This window comes from Crocuta crocuta, unplaced genomic scaffold, assembly GCF_008692635.1.
Source record: "Crocuta crocuta isolate KB4526 unplaced genomic scaffold, BGI_CrCroc_1.0 scaffold36, whole genome shotgun sequence".
NCBI classification, from domain to species: Eukaryota; Metazoa; Chordata; class Mammalia; order Carnivora; family Hyaenidae; genus Crocuta; species Crocuta crocuta.
Window position 1 is genome coordinate 14,685,651 of NW_027532203.1, and position 17,813 is coordinate 14,703,463.

The 17,813-nt window shown below is 42.5% G+C and overlaps 1 protein-coding gene across 1 annotated transcript in view; it reads right to left on the reverse strand.

Annotated features, from left to right (window-relative positions):
• The window catches only part of ME2 (malic enzyme 2), a 48,899-nt gene extending 48,660 nt beyond the window's left edge, over positions 1-239 (reverse strand). The window contains exon 1 of the mRNA XM_077777577.1: positions 31-239. The gene's annotated coding sequence lies outside the window, so the exon portion shown is untranslated. The remainder of the gene's footprint in view (positions 1-30) is intronic.
• Between the last annotated feature and the right edge of the window lie 17,574 nt (positions 240-17,813).

Here is a 17,813-nt window from a genome sequence, read left to right on the forward strand (position 1 = left end):
CCCGCGACCGTGCGCCACGCGGAGCCTCACCCGAAGTCCCCGCGACAGGTGGTGCTGCCGGCGGAGAGGCCGCGGCCCTGCCGCCCAGCCAGGCGATGCTCAGCTGCGGGCGAGTCCGGCCCTCCCCTCCGCCGAGCTCTGCGGAGCAGGAGCTGGCTCAGGCTCGCACTGGCCTGAGCGGCCAACAGCCGGCGAGGCAGCCAGTAAGGCGGCGTAGTGAGCAGGGAAGCCGGGAGGCCCGCCGGCGCGGCCCCGNAGGCCCACAGCCGGCGAGGCAGCCAGTAAGGCGGCGTAGTGAGCAGGGAAGCCGGGAGGCCCGCCGGCGCGGCCCCGGGCGGAGACTGACGGGCGCGCGGACCAATGCGGAGGCGGAAAGCGGGCCGCGGGGGGCGGAGCTGCGGCCGAGGCTGTGCTGCCCGCGCGCCGGGGTTCCTTCCCCTTGGGACCTTCCTCGGTCTGTTTCCTTGAGGTTTCTGTTTTGAGGCCGGGCTCGCGCCCGTGTGGACTCGATCCCGAGGAATGCGAGGGGGTCGTGTGGAGTAAGAGGAGTCCCGGAGATACAGGCGACTCCCGTCGTTCCACAAAGGGAACGGGGGCGGCTTTACGGCGGACCTCGCATCCCTGGGGCCTCGGGGGTACTCGAGTTGATGGCTGCGCGTTCGCGCGATAAGAGGCTCTGCGCAGGCGCGGGCGGGCCGGGGGGTGGGGGTGTCGGCGGGTACCAGTCTTTCCAGCCCCAGGAGGCAAGCGGAAGGCTGGGAGATTGGGTCCATCCTGAACAGCCAGTGGAGGTCGCAAAGGATGAAGGAGAGACTAAGAGCTGGATACAGATCAGGAGACTGAAGAAGCAGAAGAGAGGGGACCCAGGAAATGCGAGGCCTCTGCGCTTTAGGAACGATTTCCGCTTCTGAGCTATTTTTGTTTGTGTGTCTAGGCCTCATTCTTTTGCAGAATTCTTTGCCGCTCTCCACGCCTGCTGGCACAGTTACTGGCCTCCAAGGAATTTACTAATCCCTACCGTCACAGAGCCACCATAAATAGAAGTTCAATGTTCTCTCTCAGAAGAGCACTGGAACCCTACGTTATCTAGTCTTGAAAGCAGCAGGGACTGTACCTTAATATATATCTTCACTCAGTCACGGTTATGACGTTGGAGATTTCTTCACTTTTTTCAGAAAATCTTATCACCCAAGATTCTTGGCTGTAATTGAGTTTGTGTACTTTCGAAGTATGGTAATGATCATTTTAAAGTGAAAATGTAAAGGGTAAACAAAGAGTCAAGGAAGATGGAATAAGAAAACTGAGTGATGGAAATGGAAGATAGAGAAAATTGAACAGAAGTGTAGGAAAGTGAGTTATTCTTTCTTAAACTTACATGAAATCTGGAGCAGCGGGGCACTATGAGCATGGAAGGGTGGGGCATGCTTGGAAACACTGTAAGTTGATGAATGATAGGTACGGCTCTATAGTAACCATCGCAGTAAAAGAAGGACTATCAATAACCACCACCTAAAATAACCCTGCTCACCAGGAATTGTCAAGAATATAAAGTTGATTGAGGAAAACTTCAAAAATTATAAGCCTCATAAATGCTCTATTAATAGAGGTGAAATTGTTTGGTCTTTGAAAGACAGTTCGTCCTACATTAGAATAACCCATGGATGGGACTTATTTTGGTTAAATTGAGGTCATCTCATTCCTTAAATGAATTATTTGTTAATGTCAATGAGACATACACTACTTTCAGCGGCCCACACCAATTCATTTTTCCTCCTGAGTCCTTTTGGTGACTGGTCTGAGGCTTCTTATCCAAGACAGCATATGGCTATTGAGCACCTGAAGTGTGGCTAATCTAAATTTAGGTATACACTGAGTATGAAAACAATACAATAAAGAAGGTAAACCATACATGTTGATTTCTTTAAATGTTTATTTCTTTTGAGAAGGAGGAGGGGTACAGAGAAAGAGAGGGTGAGAGAGAGAATCCCAAGCAGGCTATGTGCTGACAGCGCCTGGGGCTAGAACCCGTGAACCACGAGATCCTATGACCAGAGCTGAAACCGAGAGTCAGATGCTTAACCGACTGAGCCTCCCAGGCACCCCTCTTGATTTTTTAAAATACTGATCACACGTCAAAAACTTTGGAGAATTTTGGTTAAATGAGATTTACTATTAAAATTACTTTCCTCTCTTTTTACCTTTTTAACGTGACTACTAGAAAATGTTAAATTATGTATGTAGTTCCCATTGGTGGCTTGCATTATATTTCAGTTGGATAGTACTAGTCCAACAGGACCCTGTTAGAGTCACATACATGGAAACTGCTGAGTGGGACTTCTGGAAAGCCTTTTAAAAAACAGCCTCAAGGGTTATGTGCCTTTTGCTTTTCTGCTTCATTCCACTTCTTAGCAGAAATGTTTGGAGGCATGGCCGCCATCATTGGACCATAAGATGACAAGTGCGTGGATGAAGGCTTACACTCTAACGGTATTGGTAGGATTAAAGAACTTGGACCCCTGCTAGTATCATTGAGCCACATTCCACTTTGGTTCCTAGCCTCATATTTCTTATTTTGTGAAAAAGAAGCTTCTGTTTGTGTAAATCAACTCCAATAGGGTTTTCTGCTGTTTGGAGCTAAAAATAGTTATTAACAATTACTATTAAAATGCACAAAAATCTTGTTCCTTGCCATAATATCTCAGTTGTATACTTCTTTCTTTAGCTCATAACTCAAATTTAGGATATCAAATGTAAAGTAGCAGGAGCAAGAGAAGTAGTAATGATAATAATAGATTTTCCACACATCTGTTTTCAGTCATATGGAAAACCTACCAACAGGAGCTGTATCCTTCACTGAAGTTCTTGCCTGTCGAAACCAGTAGAGGAAACTTTGGGAGGTTTTAGGTTTTATTTCTCTATTAATGATTACTCATGTTTCCCAATTACATTTGTTGTTTTCTTACCCTTTCGTCGTTCAGGTCCAGAATATAACGTATGTTAGATATCACCAAGTACCTGTTACATGAAAGAACATGTTAATTGCTGTGTTAACTTTTCCAGTGTGTGTGTGTGTGTGTGTGTGTGTGTGTGTGTGTTGCAGAGAGAACTTTCTAGTTCCAACTTGTCCAGTTCTAGGTTTTCCACTTTCTGGATGTTCCTTAAGAGAATGAAAGAACTTCTCCTCAGTGCAGGGTTCTCTCCAGTGGAGTTACCTGACAATCCTTGACAAGAAATACAGCTGAATAAGAAATGTAACTCCAGGGGCACCTGGGTGGCTTAGTCGGTTAAGCGTCCGACTTTCGCTTAGGTCATGATCTCGCGGTTCGTGGGTTCGAGCCCCGCGTCGGGCTCTGTGCTGACTGCCAGCTCGGAGCCTGGAGCCTGTTTCAGTCTGTGACTCCCTCTCTCTCTGACTCTCCCCTGCTCACGCTGTCTCTCTCTCTCTCTCTCCTAGAAATAAATAAAACATTAAAAGAAAAAAAAGAAATGTAACTCCAAATGGAATACAGATTATCCACCAGTTAGACATCCCATTTATGGATAACCTGGGAATGATGGAAGATCGTTGAGATTCCTATGGGCATGTTTTATGTTTAGTGGGGTATGTTTGTAAATTATCTGAATAAATGCCTTGCTTCTTCAACAGTTTTTTGCTTTTGGCTTTGTTTTTTGTTTGTTTGCTTGCTTATTTGTATTGAAGGAAAGAACACACTTTGGGAGTTTGAAATACTGGAGTTGTAGTAGTCTCTCGCACTCTCTTGAAAAGTCACTCAACAGCTTTCTCCATCCGGTAGGCGGTATTAAACTTTCCTTACCTATCTTAAAGGTCACTGAAAGGAGGAAGTGTGATTTAAAAAAATGTGCAAGGGCTTTGTAAAGTCAAAAGGATACAAATGCAAAGTATTCGCATTCTGGCTCCCTGCCTGGCATATAGACAATGTTCAATAAATAATAATTAGCATTCATTGAGCACTTATTATTTGCTAAGCATTGTTTTAAGGTACCTTATGTATACACTAAAATTATTTAATTGTCTCAACAATATTATGATGTAGGTATGGTTATTTATTCCCATTTTACATATGGGAACTCTGAGGATTTAGAAGTTGATTCATCAAAGAGAACAGGGATACAAACTGTGTTGTACGAGCTCTGCATGTTTTTGAATACTTTTACCTATAGTTAAATGTCTTGGCAATGAGAAAGAATGAAATCATGCCATCTGCAGCAACATGGATGGAACTGGAAGGTATTATGCTAAGTGAAATAAGTCAGTCAGAGAAAGACAGATATCATAGGTTTTCACTCATATGTGGAACTTGAGAAACTTAACAGAAGACCAGGGGAAAGGGAAGGGGGAAAAATAGTTACAAGCAGAGGGAGGCAAACCATAAGAGATTCTTAAATACAGAGAACAAACTGAGGGTTGATGGAGGGTGGGGGAGAAGGGAAAATGGGTGATGGGCATTGAGGAGGGCACTTGCTGGGATGAGCCCTGGGTGTTGGATGTAAGCCAATTTGACAATAAAAGACCAGAAAAAGCATTCAGAACATCATGCCATTCCAACCCCCAACCAGTGAAGTCAGGAACCCCTTCCTGCTTAAGCTGTTTATTAAAATCTTCTTCATAACTCAAGGACAAATTCTAATCTCACCTCTTCAGTAAAGCCTGGTGTGATGGTATGTAAATACGCATTGGGATTGCCTGGAAGCATTAAAAACATTGATGCCTGTTCGCTACCAATTAAATAAGATCCTCCTCGTATGGGACTCCAGCACCTGTGTTTCTTAATAATTCTCATGTATTTCTTTTTTATATATTTCTTGTATAGTAGTAGCTCCATGAGAGTAGGGTCTTGTAAGAATTATTTCTCCCTGTATTCCTTTCAAGTCCTCGCATATGACTAATGTTTGATTAATTAACAGGCAGGTTTAGAAATGTCAACATCTTCCTTGCTCTAATGAAGGAATTATCAGAACGTGATTCCGGATCATCATCATCATACCCACTACCACCTGGGAATTTGTGAGCACTGCAACTACTTGGGCTCCACCCTAGACCCACTGAATCAGAAATGCTGGGGCTGTGGCCCAACAGGATGTGTTTTGACAAATCCTCCAGTCGATTTGGACACACACTCAAGTTTAAGAACCATGGTCTGAGGCCATGTATTGATCAAAAATCTAATTTATGGTTTTGTGTAGCAATCCCTACTGAGAAGAGCTCACTGGAAAACAAGATACAGTACTTGCCCTCAAGGAATCTTTATTATAATGTTGGAACAAAGCGTTTACTTATATAATAAATGTAATTTAATAAGCAATGTGTTATTAGGTATTTACAGGTGAAGTGACGTGATCATGATGCATTGGGTTTGTTTTAAATTATTCTAGGGAAAAAACAAGGCTTGATGAAACAAGATTTGCAAAAGGCTACTATTAAGGCTGGGTGATGTGTTTAAGGGTGTTTATTATACTATAGTCCCCACCTTTTAAATTATTGAATATTTCATTATAAAAAATTTAAGGTGATATGTGACAAATAAGCTCAAAGTGTTGCAGTAGTTCAAAAGAAGCGATCACTTCTTACACTTGGATTACCTAGAAAGCTCTGTGGAGGACATGCTGTGAAAGCAGGGTGTGACTTAAGTAGAAAGTTTCTTAAGTGATATATTACCTACAAGTCCACAAACTCTCACCCATAATTTCAAGTCCAAAAGTTTTTATTTGTCATTTTGGTGGTGCTAGAATTTATCTGATGGCAAATAAGAGTTGATAGAGGCTATTTATAGCCTATGTTTCTCCAACATAATGTAAATACTTGTATTTATATGAGATATCCTTACATATTTGTATATTATATATTCTTCAGTAATTATTAATGTTTTTATGAGGCATGCTGCCTCAGATCCCACTGAACATAATATATAACACATAGGATATGCTCCTTTAATGTCTCCTCAAACCCAGAATTTTTTAAGTTTTCAAGTTGGCTCCAAGGGCTTCATCCATTTGTATGATCCAGAAGTGCAATCTTTATGGTACAGTAAATTAGGGGAAGGCTAATTTCAATTTTGCTGGAATTAAGGAGAAAATTTATTACTTAAATATTGCTTATTATAATACTCAAGCTAAATTTATTGTGAATGACATTTTACTTGGTGCTGTGAGCACAGAAATGACAGACTGGGTGTTATAAGAACTTAGCTTTTAAGGAGAAATACTTGATGATAAAAGTCAATAAAGTGTTTAGCTTTAATGGAGGTTGGCTGAAAAGGACAAGGAAACATTCTATATATCAGTCTAGACGACTATATATGTGTACATATGTTAAAATTCATCACACTTGAGTGAGGTATTTATACGCCTCACTGCATGAATTTTATCACTACCCCCAACCAATATAAAATAAACCTTTTGCATTGTGCATTGCTGTTTCTTTTGGAGTAAATGCCCCCTGTTGAAGATCCAGTACCTTCATTTTAGGCTTCTTCCTTGGTGACCTCCACTGGGCCCTCTTAGAAAAAGCGAGGGACCGTTTGTGGCTGTCCAGAGCATAGCTCACTGGGCCCTGTAGAGTTGCCAAAATGACCGTGCAAACAATACAAGCCTGGAAAGAAAGCACAAGCTCTTCTAGAAAGGATGGATTACAAAACAGGGGATCCAGTAAAACAAAGTTCCAAGGCCAAAATTAACAAGAAGTAGGAGGAGGAAATAGGTATAGAGCTTGGTCACTAAACAAATAGAGAAGGACATGGGTATGGATAAGTTTGTGTGAGTCCTGCCCTGTTGGGAGCTGAAGCTGCTATTTCAGCCTTTGTCTTCAGTTTGGCTAGTCCACCTGTGAGGTGGGAGGAGCCTTCCAGGGCACACTTGGCCAGGTGACTTCCCTATATGCCAGTTATCTCAAGATGGGCACACTTTTGCCTACCTTTTTAAAAATTAAAGGAAGATTCTTGGAAAAATTTCTGTACCAGTTGTCATGAAAATAGAGTAGATTTATTTCATCTAAGCACCAAGTGCGTTTCCTTAAGGAAAATCCATATTATTGAGCTCTCAGAGAATTATGGAAGATTATTCTCCTTATAATGAGAAAATATGTGATAGGATCATTGGTTTTAGGTTGACACATCATCTATAGCAGGAGTAGATTGTGCTAATCACATGTTTAGCTTTACACAACTCCATCTGCCTTAGAATAGAAAACATTAATAATGAATGCTGACTGCACCACTGGGAATTATCCTTCGATAAATTAGGGTCATTAAAAATGCAAAGTCTTTAAAAATAAAAGAGAAGATAAACAGTATATCTAAAGGCATTTGTGTCCAATCAGCCTAGTTTGGAAGTGAGACCTAAAAGCATTTGCTGTTAAAAAAAAAAAAAAAAAGACACTTCGTGTAGGTACTATCATTAAAAAAAAAAAAAACAATGTGTGTGTATATGTGTTTTTTAATGTTTATTTCTGAGAAAGAGACAGCACGAGCAGGAGAGGGGCAGAGAGAGAGAGACACACAGAATCCAAAGCTGGCTCCGCTCAGAGCCTGATGCAGGGCTTGAACCCACAAACCACAAGATCATAACATGAGCTCAAGTCAGAGGCTTAATTGACTGAGCCACCCAGGCACCCTCAAAACAATGTGTTTTAAAGTACAATGAAGTTCCAGGATGCCTAGGTGGCTCATTCTGTTGGGTGTCCTACAGATCAGGTCATGATCTTGCAGTTCACAACTTGTGAGTTTGAGCCCTTCCTGCCCCTCCGGCACCTCCAGCCCCACATTGGTGCCCACTTCACAGATCTTCTGCTGTCTCTCTCTCTGCTCCTTCCCCGCACATGCTCTCTTTCTCAAAAATAAATGAACATTAAAACTTTTAAAAAATAAAATACAATGAAGTGCCAATGGTGGTAATTACCACTAAAAAAAGTACTAACCATTTTTTATATAAAGACAATAATGTAGCCTTTCAGGCTCTCTAAAAGACTAATACTGTCATAAGTAGTACTTTCATTACCAAAATATTTTAAGAAAATTTCTAGAAACTTTTGTGAAGCACAAAGAAGTTAATATCATAGGCTTATTAACACTAGAAGAAACTTTACTCCTTAAAGAAAAATAACACTTTGGTGTTTATGGATAATATTTTATCTCTTGATTTTTATCTAGGACTTAGGTAACTTGGAGAGAGTAAAGCAAAATTTGCTAGCATCACATCATTGTGGAAATACCTTTTTTCCTTTTTTTAAATGTTTATTTTTGAGAGAGAGAGAGAGACAGAGCATGAGTGGGGGGCGGGGGGTGGGGGGAAGAGGGCAAAGAGAGAGGGGTACACAGAATCCGAGCTGTCAGCACAAAGCCCAACAGCTCTGTTGGTTGAACTTACTCATGAACCACAAGATCATGACCTGAGCTGAAGTCGGACGCTTGACTGACTGAGCCACCCCGGCGCCCCAATATCTTCTTTCTTTTATGAGGGTGATTCAGTCTTAACTAGTGCCACCTCTAAAATTTTCCTGAGGCACTGGCTGTTTGGTGTTATTCATCCTCAAACCCTAGTGTCTCTCCATCATTACCTAATAAGCCCTTAAGGGGCGCCTGGGTGGCTCAGTTGGTTAAGCATCCGACTTCAGCTCAGGTCATGATCTCACAGTTTGCGGGTTTGAGCCCCGCGTCGGGCTCTGTGGTGACAGCTAGCTCAGAGCCTGGAGCCTGTGTCAGATTCTGTGTCTCCCTCTCTCTCTGACCCTCCCCTGCTCACACTGTCTCTCTTTCTCAGGAATAAATAAAACATTAAAAACATTTAAAAAATAAGCCCTTAAGAGAGGACTGGAGGAGCAGCAATACTGACATCACAAGATTGGTAGAAAAATGAAATCTGTATCCCCACCCCAGACCTACGGCATCACAATCCAACATGCCCAGGTGGTCCCATGCACATTAACATTTGAGAAACATGGAGGAGCCCTGAAGTTCTAGATTCTGTGAGCTCATGCTGCTGGGAATGAATGTTTCTTTCTAGATATGGGATAATGAGAAACTCATGATACTTTCTTTATCTTCAAGAAGTTGCTGTGCCAAGGCAAATGCAGTTCTATCCCTCCCACAATGAGAATATGTTATGGTTAAACCACAAGCAGTACTATTTTATTGTTCATTCATCAGATGTGTAGTTATGATCTAGGCGCCAAGTAGAATGTTTGCACCAAATAGAATGTATGCAAAATCTCTGGCTGATGTCAGGGGGAAAAAATCCCAGAAATGTTTGCCTTGGTTATTCAAATAATGTTCCTGGTATTTTGAGCATAACTTTATGTACAGTCCGTAATAGATCCCACATGCTTCATAGTTCTTAGACTATATGGGATAAAAAGGTATCTCTGAGATTCTATCTCTTGGGAGCATTACAGGGATATTTTCTTTTTTAAAAAAAAAAAGATTTTTAAAATATTTATTTATTTTTGAGAGAGAGACAGAGACAGAGACAGAGTGTGAGCAAGGGAGGGCCAGAGAGTGAGGGAGACACAGAATCTGAAGCAGGCTCCAGGCTCTGAGCTGTCAGCACAGACCCCGACCTGGGGCTTGAACTCATGAACAGTGAGATCGTGACTCAAGCTGAAGTCAGACACTTAACAACTGAACCACCCAGGTGCCCGTACAGGGATACTTTTCTTCCATCCAAGTACTAACCAGGCCCAACCCTGCTTAGCTTCCGAGATCAGATAAGATCGGGAGCATTTAGGGTGGTATGGCCGTAGACACAGGGATACTTTTCTATAAAGTTTTCAAGATTTCTGTTGAAAAGATTTTCTACCAAGAGAGTAGCTACAATAGATAATAGTAATTTGAGATTTTTAAAAGATTTTCTACCAAGAGAGTAGCTACAATAGATAATAGTAATTTGAGATTTTTAAAAGATTTTCTACCAAGAGAGTAGCTACAATAGATAATAGTAATTTGAGAAAAACATGAATTAATAACTTGGGCTTGATTATCAATATATTTTACTACTAAGCAATAAATGGTGGGTTCTTTGGCACAAGGGATATCAAAATCCTAAAAACAGCTTTGATGTTGTTAAATTGAATATGTCGTATCTGTCAAATCAACAAGATGTGGTCCAACCATAAAAAGAAATCTCGTAGGCGTGCCTTCCCTTCCATTACTGTTTGACTTCAGACTTGTTTGCGTTCTGAAATGTTTCAAAAGTGAATCACCTCCCACACCAAGCTGCATTCCTGGGCTGTCAATTCTTCCAGATATCTTACCCATGGCCACTAGTTATGCCATGAATGTCTGGCGACCTCAACACTTCCCTGAAGGTTTGACTCAATATTATCGATTCATATTTGAGCTTGACCGTCTTGGGGTCTGCACCAATTCCAGCAATTAACTGGAGCACTCTGGGTTTTTTTAAGTGTATTTATTTATTTTGAAACAGAGACAGACAGAGTGCGTTTAAGGCAGGGAGAGGGGCAGAAAGAGAGGGAGAGAGAGAATCCCAAGCAGGCTCTACACTGTCGGCCCAGAGCCCGGCTTGGAGCTTGATCCCACGAACTACGAGATGGTGATCTGAGCCAAAATCACCCAGGCGCCCTAGAGCATTCTGTTTTAATAGACATCCAAAGTGAAGTAGAAGGTTTTCCCTTCATTATACTTGAACCAAAATGATATTGCACAGAACGCAGAATGAAAGGTTAGTCCAAAACATCACAGCCTTCCAAAACTTATATCTGGGTTTTTTAAGGAATATTTATTTCTTTTTTTAAAAAAAGGTTAATTTTGAGACAGAGAAAGAGAAAGTGTGCGAGGGAAGGGTGGAGATGGAGAAAGAGAATCCCAAACAGGTTCTGTGCTGTCAGTGGGGAGCCTGAACTGGGGCTTGAGCTCACAAACCATGAGATCATGACCTGAGCCAAAATCGAGAGTTGGATACTTAACTGACTGAATAACCTAGGCACCCCTCAAAATCTTTTTTACCCCCAAATTTCTGATATAATAACATATGCTACCTTATAATACATTAAATAAAAATCTAATGGTGGGTCTAATAACTAGTAATGATGAATATAAATGATATTCCAAAGGATTTGCAACACCTGTAAGGTGATATGAGAAATCTGTGGTTTCTGTTAATCCTAGGAGTTTGTTGTCTTCATCCATCATCAAACAAAATGCTAAATTCCAGTTAAGAGAGTGAAGATAAATATACTCTTCTCAATCCAAGTTCACCTACCCCCTGTGGTTAAGAACCCTGTGGACTGGGCTGTTTTTATCTCAATTCAGCTAAGAACCTCCTTCTACCAGTCAGCAATTTATGAGTTCAAGTTCTGATCCTGGAAAACAGTTTCCTGTAGTAATTTCTTTCGTCAGATCTCCAGTTTCAAGGATATGTGGAGAATTTCCCTGTCAACGGGTCTTTTGTGGCTTCCGGTAAATTCTACTCCCTTTCAATTTATTGAGCATTACTAGGGACGGTGTTACCTGGGCTTGCCTGTGACCCTCATGAAACACATGCGGGGTTGCCTGGTCAGCATTGCAGAGGTTGCTTTTAAGTTGAAAACTGGCCAAATTTCCCAGCCTCCAAGGTTGATAATTTAGGAAACTTCCCTTATCATTTACTGTTCCTTGTTAAAAGGAATTTGTTCACATCTCTCCTTGTGCCAGAGACACATATTGTTAGGCATGTTAAGAAAGTAATTTATTACTGGGGCGCCTGGGTGGCTCAGTCGGTTGAGCGTCCGACTTCGGCTCAGGTCATGATCTCACGGTTCTTGGGTTCGAGCCCGATGTTGGGCTCTGTGCTGACAGCCAGCTCAGAGCCTGGAGCCTGTTATGGATTCTGTATCTCCTTCTCTCTCTGACCCTCCCCTGTTCACGCTGTCTGTCTCTCTCTCAGAAATAAAATAAAACATTAAAAAAAAAAGAATGTAATTTATTACTGACGTTGCTACTCTTGGAGTAATTGCTCTAGAATATATATATTTTTTTAATTTTTTAAAATATTTTATTTATTTCTAGGAGAGAGAGAGAGACAGCGTGAGCAGGGGAGGGTCAGAGAGAGAGGGAGTGACAAACTCTGAAACAGGCTCCAGGCTCTGAGCTGGCAGTCAGCACAGAGCCTGACACGGGGCTCGACCCCACGAACCGCGAGATCATGACCCAAGCGAAAGTCAGACGCTTAACCGACTAAGCCACCCAGGCGCCCCTCTCGAATATATTTTTGAGAGCCCACCATGATGATTTTTTAAGTGCATTTTACAATTTTTTCTTGGTAGAAAAATGTATCTGAGCTCCTCTTGCGAAGAAAAATGACTTGTTCATATTTTTAAAAACAAAAATACAAGAGAACAACTCTACACCTTTATTTATTTACTTTTCAGTTGGTTCAAATCATTGAGGGGTACAGTGTCACATGGATTCTATGGCCAGTGGCTTTAGCAGGAAGGTTGCTTCAGAATCTGGCTCAGACCATGCCACTGTTTCCATGAGCACTAGCTACTTTTCCCCAGATAACTCTGGTTTTATTCAGTTCGTCACCAGGAGTCACTGTGCTGTTCTTTGCTTTGTACACATGAGCACCTCTCTTGCTTACACAGAATCCAGTTTCATCTCGAGCATAAACACCTTCAATTTTAAGAAGAGCTGTGTCCTCTCTCTGGTTCTGGAGACCCCACTTGTAGCCAGCAAAAATGGCTTTGGACCCCAGCCTTCCAGACATATTTGTTCTTTCAGGAGCCCTGTTCCCAGCAGGCCTCCACAGTTTCTAAGATGGCGGAGAGAGTGACGTGTTTGTATTTTTATATTCCACTCACATTTTCTGAAGTAAACACGAAAAGCAACTGTCATCTTTATGTAAGTTTGGAAAAAGGAATAGAATTTTATTTCATGCCAGCTGTGAAAATAACATTCAAAAAGCATTATGCCAACAATGAGAAAAGGGAACTCAAACTGTTCAGTCATGAATTCAGCCAAGTCTGTACTTATTAAGGAGGAAAGGAGAAGTGAGAAGAAAGTGTGAGAAGGAGCATTCTGAAGCTCATTTTATTCTGTCCATGTGGGAGAGCTTGACTTGCCTCCAAGTCAACAAACCACATGCGGCCCTGCTCTCCCCTATGAAATCAGCCCCTTCCTTCTAGCCTATAGTCTGGCTTCCTTCTCCATAACTTTATTAAAAGTGTGCAAAACTTCCTCTCTTTTTTTTTTCTTTTTGGTGGAATTCAAACTTTTTTTTAGTCTTCAACTTCCTTATTCTTTCAGCAAAATTTGACCCAACTGGCCTTCCCTTCCTTCTTGAAACACTTCCTTCGGCTTCTTTGGCATAATATTCTGACTCATTGGCTTCATCTTTGCCATCTCTTCTTCCTGCTTCCCCATTATGAGGGGTGATCCCCGAGGTTCAGTGCTAAACCAATCCGTTGTGATGGTATCTGTGTCCTCTGCTGTGAATTTCCACCTTTGATCCTGGCCTTTTGTCCCTGAGTTTCCATTCACTCAGGAAACATTTCTAGAGGGCCTACTTGCTTTCAAACAAACCCTTGATTAATTAATTGTCCCTGCCCTGAGGGAGTGTTCAGGAGGCGGAGGGCGCAGCAGGTGAAAGACTGAAGAATGAACAGAGGTGGGAGCAGACACCTGTACAATTACTTACGTCAGTGCAATAATAGAAATGAGTATTACAGTGTATAATGGGGATGTAGATAAGAGACTCCTACCCCATCTGGGATCGGGGTGAGGAAATTTATTCATTTTAATTCAATGAACATTCACATTCATTCAATCAACAAACAGTAGCAAGGGCCTACATGCATCAGTAATAAAGCCAGGTACTAAGACTGTAAGAATGAGCAAGGCAGGCCTGGTCCTTGCCTTTGTGGAGCCTACAGTCTTACTAAATGGGAGAAAGAGACATTAAAGAGGTCATGCAATTTTATAATTGTGACACGTGCTACAAAGAGGTAAGCACAAAATGTCAGAGACTGTTTAATAGGGAGATCTATTAAACCAAGAAATCGACCAGGGCTTACCTGAGCTGACACTTAAACGGAGGCTTGAGGTTGAGTAGAAAATAGGCAACAGAGTAAAGAGTAGTCAGGGTGTATGATGCCTCAGAGGAAGGAGAATTTGCAGAAGGGCTGATTGATACTAAGATGACTCGCTGAGAGGGGTAGGCACAAGGTGATTTGCAGGGCGTTGCAGTTAAATAATGTAGCCTTTATCTTTAAAAAAAAAAAAAAAGGCCAATTATCCAACAGTTTTTAAATTGGTAGTTGACAAGATCAAATTTCCACCCAGAAAAGGTCAATTTGGCTACAAGGGGGGCAGGAGCCAATGAGGAGAGAAGCTATAGTCGCCTCCTAGATGAAAGTTAGGGATGGCATGGTCTCCAGCCAAGTGAGGAGAACCCCGTAGGCTTCTGGAGAAGCTCCCTGGCCTAGGCGAGGCCACCAGCCTCTCTGAGACAGAGAACAGAGGAGTAGAAGCGGGCTGAAGAGGATCGACGAGAAGTCCACTTTGTAGCCTGCTTAATTCAAAACCCCCCAGCGGGAGATTTCTAGCAGGCCACTGAAGAAGCAAGGAATCTGCAGGTCAGTACAGCATGGAGGTCCACCTCGCATAGGTGGGTCTGGATGGCACCATACAAACAGCCGTGAGAACTGGGAGAGCTTACTCCTAGAAAGCTGAGGCCACTCAAGAAGTGTACTTTGTGAGTATAGTGGACCCAGGATAGAGCTCCAGGCTGGCCACTCAGTCCCAGTCCACCCTTCTACTGTGCTCTTCGAGGTGACGGCCAGTCTCCCCTGCCAGATGGATTCCGGCTGGCTTCTACCCACAAGCCACTAAAGGGAAACAGGAAGGCATGAAGAAAGCAGATTGGACTTTCTTCCTGCTTCTAATCGTTATCACTGTCACTCAAGTCACAAAGGACGGCCACAGTGCCAGTTTCAGGCTTTTTCATTCACTCCCACACCAGCCAGGGTGCCCCACTCAGACCTACTAGTATCAGCCGGCTGAGCAGCACAGACCAAGGTTCAAGTATCAGCGCCGCAGAGGAGGGGCTTTCCGAGAACTTCTGGTCACCAGCCTTGGTGGTGAAATCAACCTCACCTCTTCCTTAGTTCCTCAGTCATTTGGTGCGAGTGGGAATTACTGATCCCACTATTCTGACTTGGGCTACCCCAACATTCCCCAGACTCTCCACAAATTGGTCTTATTTTATTCCTTTCCTAGTCTACTCCCAACTTAGATGTTAATTTTCATTTTCAGATGTATTAGTTTTTCCCTCCCACTTTGGACTCCAGGCTTTTTTTTTTCTTCCCAGAGATTCAACAAAGGCACTCGCTCAAGAAGGTCTACTCACTGAGTGAATGAATTTCTCCAAATCACAGCCTTAGAGGTAGAAAGATCTTTATGGTTCATGGTTCCCTAAGTTTGATGTGCTTATCACTCTCTGGCGGTGCAATGAGGCTTAGACAGGTGAGTGGATGAGTCCCCTGAGGACGCACAGTAGGCAGGACCAGCTAAAACCCAGCTGTCCTGACTGCTGGGCCAGAACTCACCCTTCCACATACCATACTCACAGGCCAGTCATCTGTCCACAAGATGGATTTCTTTGGCATTGCATGTACGATGCTGGCCAAATCTCATTGTGTATTAATCGGCACCTTCATGGATGACTCACCGACTGCTCAGAGAACCATACCCCAGGGACTTAATGCAAACATTTTCCTAAACCTTGCAATGTTCTAAATCTAATCTCTGCCCTCATTTGCTAGGGACCTTGAATGTGTTCCTCACTCATCCGGTTACCTTTCCTCCCCTGACTCACAAGGAATACGAAGGAGTCAGTTCGCACGTACAGTGTTGAGTAGGCATTACACAGATCTCTGAAATAGAACTCACTCGGATTTGTAACTAAAGTTCATACCCGTATGGATTAACCTCTGGACTGAGGGTATGATTACATAAGAAATGATTAACATAATTTCCTGGCAAAATGTACATAAATTCACAAAGGTCGTAAGTTGAAGTTGAAGCTATCTACCTGTAAACAAAAGTTGTTGTCTAAAGTCACCACTAGCGTATCAATGGGTTTAACAAATATTTTATTAAGTAAGTGTATGTAAGGGGATGTGTGAGGCACTGAAAAGGGTATAAAAATCAATGACACTACTCTTGACCTTATGGAGTTTTACTGTGTTTGAAAGAGGAGATAGGATGCGTGTACCAGTCATTGTAACACTAAGTAAGCAGTGACAAGTGCCCTGGGGGGAAAGGGTGTGGAAGTGTCCTGGGCCCAGACTCAGGGGAAGCATTTCAGGCAGGGAAAATTCAGGAAGCTTTGTGTAGCAGGTGTCATTTTATCTGAGCCTTGAAAGATAGCTGGAGAGGTTTTTTTGGTTTGTCTTTTTTCATAGGCTTTATTTTTTTTAAAGAGCTAGGTTCACGGCGAAATTGAAAGGAAAGTACAAGAAGTTCCCATATATGCCTATCCTTTCACATGCACCCCGTTATCAACACTGCCTCCTAGTGTGGTACCTTTGTTACAGTCAACGAATCTCCGTCTACATCCATGCATCACAATCACCTGAAGTCCATGCTTTGTGTTAGGGTTCGTGCTTGGTGTGTATATTCTATGGACTAGGGCCCATGTGTAACATGTCCACCAGTATAGTACCACCCAGGGTACTTTTGCTGCCCTAAAAATCCTCTATGCTCTGCCCATTCATCTGTCTCCTTCCCCCGCCACCTTGGCAACCACTGATCTTTTTATGGTTTCCGAAGTTTTGCCTTTTCCAGAATGCGGCAGAGTTGGAATCATACAGTGTGTAGCCTTTTCACATTGGCTTCTTTCGCTTAGTAACATGCATTTGAGTTTCTTCCATGCTATTCATGGCTTGATAGCTTGTTTATTTTTAGTGCTGGATAATATTCCATTGTCTGGATGTACCAGTTTATTTATCCAGTCACCCACCGAAGAACATCCTGGTTGCTTCCAAGTTTGGGCAATTATGAAGAAAGCTGCTATAAACATCTGTGTGCAGGTTTTCGTGTGGATGATTGCCAGGGTTTTAACAGGTAGTCACACATTCCAGAAAGAGGCGAGTTTGAAATCTTAGAGCCTTTTCCATTGATAGGAATTTAGAGTATGAGAATGCACGACTGGACTGGCAGGTTGGGGAGCAAACGTGGACGTCTTGAATACTATGCTACGTAATTTTGTCTTTGTTCTGTGAGCAATAGGGTTATTAAGAATGTTGGGGGTCAGGGAGTAAGAGGGTGACAGTAGTGACATGATCAAAATGTGCTTTAGAAGTATTATTTACAGTGATATCAGAAATCAGGTGACCAGTTAAGAGCGTAGAGCAATAGCCTAGACTAGTTAAACTATTAAGAAGGTCTAACCCGGGACAATGGGCTGGGAATGGAAAAGAAGGGGTAGGAGATAGAGCCTTGCAATTTTGAGAGGAAGAGGAAGGAATTATTATAAAGTTTTAAGGCTAGTTGGTTAAAAAAAAAGAGAGAGATGTTAAGAAAAAGGAAAGTGATCATTTTGGGGGTCAAGCACAGCCCCAGAAACAAGAGAGTCTTAGAAATACAAACCACCAGCTTGATCAAGAGCAGCTTAGCTGTTTGGCGAGCATTGCAGACTCCTGAGCTGAAGGCCAGGACGGAAGAAAGAGAAGTGGTAAGGTTTGGGGAGCTTTGCCTTTGGAAACAGAGGCTGGAAGCCCCTTTAGACTACGACCTTTTGAATTCTATAAACTATGTGTTGTTATTTATAGTGAACTAATGTTTCCTGTGCCTGAGGAAGGA